General features: G+C 47.7%; 1 long non-coding RNA gene across 1 annotated transcript; it reads right to left on the reverse strand.

The window, feature by feature from the left end:
• Window positions 1-3,209: 3,209 nt before the first annotated feature.
• On the reverse strand, window positions 3,210-4,761 carry LOC135241073 (uncharacterized). The gene is made up of 3 exons (XR_010325877.1): window positions 4,460-4,761; window positions 4,273-4,328; window positions 3,210-4,105 (listed from the first exon to the last, which is right to left on the reverse strand). It is a non-coding gene; the product is annotated as an uncharacterized LOC135241073 (long non-coding RNA).
• Between the last annotated feature and the right edge of the window lie 1,688 nt (window positions 4,762-6,449).

The following is a 6,449-nucleotide window of genomic DNA, read 5'->3' on the forward strand; positions in this document are numbered from 1 at the left end:
ACGCATAAGGACGCCACATTTCTCCCCAGAACGAGGCTTCGGTGGAGGGTGGGGGGGGGGGGGGGCATAACTTTATTTCCATATTAAACCTGACTTCCTTTTTTTTTCTTTTTTCTCCCTCCTCCAGTTGCAAGGCAGACGGTCTCAACCAGAATTCTTTTTTTTTTTGGTGTTGTTCAGACCGTTGCCTGTAGCAAATGCAAATAGGTGAAAAGACAGACAGTCGGGGCGCTGTAAGATCACCCCCAAAGCCCCCCAGACAGGCTTTCCGAGCCGCAGTGATTGAAGTGCCTCTCCAGTTTTGCTTGTATCTTGCTGAAGGGCCACGAAGAATAACATGATCAAATGCAATACACAGGTGACTGAAGTTTCTTCTTTCAGTCATGGACACTTCTGTTTGCCACGCTGACAGAAAAGACATGCACTTATTTCACATTTTCCACGTTACAAATCAGATCCCGTTTAAAGACGCCGTTTGGTGTGCGGAACTTCGTTCTAAATCGCGCGTGCTGCACTCCTGCAAAACATTTAGACTTAAATGAGAAAAAATACTGAAGGGTAAACATGTTTCGCTGCATAAAAATGATAAATTATAGAACGTGAGAGTGACGCGATGAAACAGAGCAGTTCAAGGCTAATGTCTACACACACACACACACGCGCGCGCGCGCGCACACACACACACACAACATGCACTTAAAGTGAAACGTTAAACAAATATGACCTTAAGGTTTAATGTTCCCTTAAGCTGTCATTTAAACTTATACCTGCTATCACTCTGGCTCTATACATGACCAGTATATGAATTGTCTAATGAGAGCCATATAGTTGATGGTAGCACTAAATTAACTGCGTACCATTCAACCGTTGCCTTTTCTATTTCAGTAAAAAGCGAATTATGTTAGAGTGCCGTAATTACAAGATATTTCACACAGCTTCTCCCTAACTTTTATACCGGAATAATACTGCTCATTTTTTATTCCATTTTGAATTAGATGGCTCTATAAACTATTACTGTGTAGATGTGGGTTTTCTTAATCCCCTTTTAACACGTATGTTATTAGCGGTGAAGATACGTCTGCCCGGCACGTATTCGGAAACCATTCACACTTATTTACTTTTGCGAGCCATTTTAAGGCATGTCTCGATACGTTCGACTTCATTTCCCGTAAAAAAAAAAATGTGTCCTAACGCCCAATTTTAAGATGGTCTTGTTTATTTACTTTGCGCTGTGCGCGCGCGCGTACGTGCTCGCGAGCGGAAAGGGAGGGGAAAGCGCTTTGCAGAGCACCGCGGGTATTGCTCTTGGAGGTGTCTTTACCGTGGGGAGGAGGCTGCCGCGAAGCTTCCAAGCCCCATTGTGCAAAGCCTGCTAATTACGCCGCTCTGCGCGGTAGGGTTTGGACCGCGATACACAGGGGGGGCCAGCGGGATACAGTTCAGTCCCCGTTCCATTATCCCCCGACCCGGATTCCGGCTCCGAGCCGACGCCCGAGAGCGGAGGGGGCCGGCTTCCGCACCTGGCTAGCAGTACCGGGCCCCGCACCTAACCCGATAAAGCACCCCCCCCAAAAACCCCTCCCCTCCCCTCTCCCTACCCTCACAGCTACACCCCCCCCCCTCGGAGCCACATGTGTCTGGGCGTCTGGGGAGGGAGACTTTTTCGCCTCCCCAGTAATTAAACAGTGAGCGGCGCCACAGAGAGGGAGCGGCGGGCGATTCGCTGGGGACGCTGGATCCTGAAGCGGATCCAGAGCCGCGCGCGGCGCCCCGGCTTCCCCCAGGGCCCCGCTTCCTGCCCGCCATTACCCGGGCGGCTCCACGCTCCGCCTTCCTCACCTGCGTCGGCTGGCGACCACGCGGCCTAGCGTACGTTCAACGTTTCTGCATTTCCACTTCTTCCCATAACAACCACTGGCCAGTGTAGAATGGAAGTTTTACCCCCCCCAAAAAATGTGTGTTTAGCTATATAATAAAATAAATATATCCCAAACAGTCCCTGTGGATCGGGAGAGAAAAGTTATCTCATCCGTCTACTGATACTAAGTAATTAAGCAAATTACACGAACAAAGGGTTTCAAGGGCTTTCCCAAATGGAGCGTCTCACAACCTCTGGGTAAACATATTACCATCTTAGATATAGGCAGCGGCGGATATCGCGGCCTAGTGCAATATTATCACAGGCCCTGTTGTGGTTTCTATTGTGGATGGGAAGGTATTTTCCCTGTGCTTTAAACAAATGGCCCTGAACAAATGTCAAACATCTCTGAATGTCAACAGTCCCCAGATCTGAAGAGAACCAACCCGATGGCCTGGTCGCCGGGGCGACAACCTCAGCAATGCGAGCCAATAAGGGAGAAGGGGGAAGACAAACCTCCATGGTCACAGAACCAACATGCCGGGAAATGGACTGGGCCACCTATTTTCCCTCTGTTTGTATCCCAAATGCAAGGTATGTGTGTGTGAGAGAGAGAGAGAGAGAGAGAGAGAAGAAGAGAGGGGAGAGAGAGAGAAACACATGGGGGATAAGCAAGTAGGATAGTAAGAGAGGAAGAGGGATAGTAAGAGAGACATAGAGAAGGGAAGAGAGAGAGAGAAAGAGAGAGAGAGAGAGAGAGACAGAGGGGAGAAAGAAAGCTACACATGGAGGATAAGAGTGTAAGGTAGTGAGTGAGAGAAAGAGGGATAGTAAGAGAGGGGAAGAAAGAGAGAGGGAGGGGAGAAAGAAGAAGAAGAAGAACAAGGGGGGAAATCTTTAACAATTCAATATGCTGCAAACTGATCTTGGATGACAGCGCTGGTTTGTCTGCAGTTCAGGTTAATTAGCTGCTGCTTATTTTTAATGAACTTCTTGCAGTTGTTTGCTTGTATAATCAAGGCAAAGAAGCAGAACCGCAAGCTAAGGTGCCAAAAATAAGCTGACAAAAGCAGAGGCCCGCCTCACCGCCCACCCTCCAACTGCCTGCTCCATAAAACTCGCTTAGCACACACTGAAACAAAATGGACTGTAAAGTTCGTTAGATGAAAATATTAAAAAAGAATTAAGCTAATGGAGATAAAATTAAAAGAAATGAGGCAACAAACACATCACACCAAAAATGGCATCGCTCTGACAGCTAAGATTCCTAATGACGGACTACATTCGGAAAAATTAAATGGCATTCCGCGCTTAAATTTCTTTGAAAAGTAATGATCCGTGAATGATGTTCACTCGGGGCACTTTCAGCGGGAGGGGTGGGGGGAGGGGGGGTGTGGGGGTATGAGGGGGGAGGGTGGGGGGGGGGCTTTCTCGGAAATAACAGAAAGATACCCTGCACAAAGGTTTAGGTGCCACGACAGTAAGTCCTGTGAATACAGGAAGAGGAAAGGGACAAACACACGGCGGTATCCGATAACCACCTAGAACAAAGCAAAATTAGCATTTACCCACCTGCAATAACAAAACTGCACAAAAAAACCAAAACAAGCCAAAAAAAAAAAAGACTTAAAAGGGGTGCGTAATCAAGGCGAGATATTTACGATAAACGATCCAGATTAAAACGGCTACAGCGTGATAGCGTTCTGAGCGGTGACTCTTAAAGAGGAGTCAAATTTACGGTTAGTTTTCCTTAGCGTTCGCGCGGCTATAAAACTCAATATCCCAGCAGGCAAGGCTATGCTTCCTGTGCGGCCTGCTGGAGGGACGGCCAGCAGCCGTGCCCGTGCGGCAGTAATTAATGAAAGCGGCGTCGTAAATTTCCTTTCCCAAGTCCGAGGCATTATAACTTCATCATCCACGCTAATGGGTGCGCGAGCGTGCTCCATTGGCGGGCTCCGTGCCGAGCGCTGAGCGCACTGGACTGCCAGGTGAACTTAACCTGAGCACACCGATTCAAACGCCAGCCGCTGAATAAATCACGAGCCGCCCAACGCTATTAACGCGACGCTGGAGCAGACGCCGCCCTGGGTGATTCGGCTCGTCCCCGTGCTACGCAATCGATCAGCAATAATTTGGGAATCTGGTCCTCATCCCAGGATTGACTTCCACAGACTTCTTGTCCATCTGAGCATGTGAAGGAAGCTTTTTTGGGGGGGGATGGGGGCTAGACTAAAAACCAGAGGAGGCCTGGCAAAGAGGAAAAAAAGAAAAGAAAAAGAACTGCTCAGTTTCTGGCAGGCACTGCAAGTGAGCGAAATCCTGGATATGGCAAGGTCTTTTCAGTTATGGGAGTTAATCTCTTCAAGGAGAAACGCAGGATGACAATGGCAAATAATTGGGTCCAACAGGCTTACCGAATGAAAACCTGAAATGAGTTCTTCCCCTTTTAAGTATGATCCTTTCTTTCAATCTGGCGGAGAGAAAAAAATGTAATCTTTGAGAATATTAATATACCCCAAAACACTCAATTTAGGGGAAAAGGAGGCCACGCCCCCCCCTCCATACCCCGCCTCCCTCTCGCACTTTGAAAGTGGGACGTACCTGGCGAGACAGTAAAGGTCCTCCCAAGGACAGACACTTGAAAGCTCGGTCCCCCTTTCTTTCTCTCCGCTTCAGAACCATCTTGAAGAAGACCTTGGGGCCTTTGTCATGCTCCCTTGAAACAAAACAAATAGAATCCAGGTCTTTTGATTGGGTTATGCAAGCGGGCGAAAGACAGCGCTCCTCCGTTCGGCAGTAAGCCCGAGCCTCGACTTCACAGCCAGAGTCGCACCCTCTCTAAACCTGCATTGAAGTGCTTAAACATCTGAGATGAGCCAGGTCTTAAGAGGCTCCAGTCAAACTTTCTTTTCCCCGCCACTGTAACAAACAACCAAGAATTTAAGGAATAATTCATCAACCCCTCCATCCCCCTCCCCCTCCCCATCACTATTTCATGACAGGTGCTGTATTAGAGCGGAAAACGGCTTCATAAACCGAGTGACACGTCGCCCCCCTTCTTTCTGGCAACTTCACCTGCTATTTATTTTCAGGCACCTTGACATTTATCGCATCAAACGCGATGCGATTTTATACCGGCATTATTGTTTTTTGAAATTCAATTCCTTGTGATATATTGCATTTTTTACAAAGAATCCCACAAAACCTTTACTCCCAAAAGCCTCCCAAAAGACTTCATCTATTTCTGCTTAGCGTTCGGCGGGACACGAGTGAAACCGAACCGCGGTGGGAAAGATGCCTGCTCTCTCTGATTCGAGGCGACAGCGGAATCCATCACCGGAGCCGGGATTTTATTTTCCCGGATCTAGTGAGGTCCGCCACCGCACTTTTCCGCACAAATTCTTGAGAGAGACTCGGTTCGATGTTCTGGCTAAAGTAGTAATAATTTCTCGATGGTCACACTTGGCTGGGAGTGCCGCTTGGCACACTCTCACTGCTGTCAGGGTTGGTGAGGGAAAACTGTCCCAAATTGAGAATTTACTGACCGGGACGTCCACCGCCCACCAGAGTCGACCTCCCATCAAACCCAGTAGACAGCACTTCTTTAAAATCACCAGGGGAAACCATTCCTTCCTCAGCTCTTTTAATTGATGAATTTACCAACTGACTCAATGGCTAATTCCCCTAAATAAGCACCATACAATGAAACAAACTGTCTGGTACTGTGTGGCAATCTATCCGACGTCCTGACAACTTTCCAAACCTGCACCTTCTCCTGAGCTTCTCGACGTTTCCCCCCTCGCCGGCACGGAGCCGCAGCCCGACGCCGTCTCCCCCCGGCGCCGCGGAACGGGCGGGGACGCCGACGTCGCAGGTGATGTAGGTGTCAGGCACCTGCTCCCAGTCAGGTGTTTACCCCCTCCCCCCGCGTGCACTTCAATCAGAGGGAATCATGTTAAGAAGCGTTTAATGTTTCGCGTTGACTTATTTTTCTCCCCCTCCGGCTGGCACAATACTGTCGGCGTTTAGCATAAAAATCCCTGCCAAACATGCAACAAATAGAACATTTGAAAAGCTTTTAAGTACTTTAGCGGGATAAGCTTCCATTTCCCTCATAATCGGTAAAGTGGTGACGGTGGGAAGATCCCAGCATGGAAAAGCATGAGAAACCTACAGCACACAGCACAATGAGAAGACATGACACAGACCGTCTCGTTCTATTCAAATTAGATATCTGTGTGTGTGTGTGTGTGTGTGTATGGACATCACCCCCCGTCAGAAGTCACAGCTACTATATACTTCTTCATTTGTCAGTCACGCATTACATCAAACCTGTCAAATTAAAGATTCTTTAAAATCAGTAAACAAATAAATCCAATTTTAATTAACTAATATATACAATAGCAATGTGTTTTACCATATTGAAACATTGATTAATAAATTAATTGGTGGCTTTAGAGCAATCTCCTTCAAAGATTCTAATTACAATGTCCAAATTGTAGACTTGTTACAGCGATGATCCATCGCAGATGTTTTAATCACAGAATCAATCTGACTTCACATCTGAGTTGGTTTCTCTTAGCCATGTCAG

Source organism: Anguilla rostrata, chromosome 15 (assembly GCF_018555375.3).
Source record: "Anguilla rostrata isolate EN2019 chromosome 15, ASM1855537v3, whole genome shotgun sequence".
In the NCBI taxonomy this organism is placed as follows: Eukaryota; Metazoa; Chordata; class Actinopteri; order Anguilliformes; family Anguillidae; genus Anguilla; species Anguilla rostrata.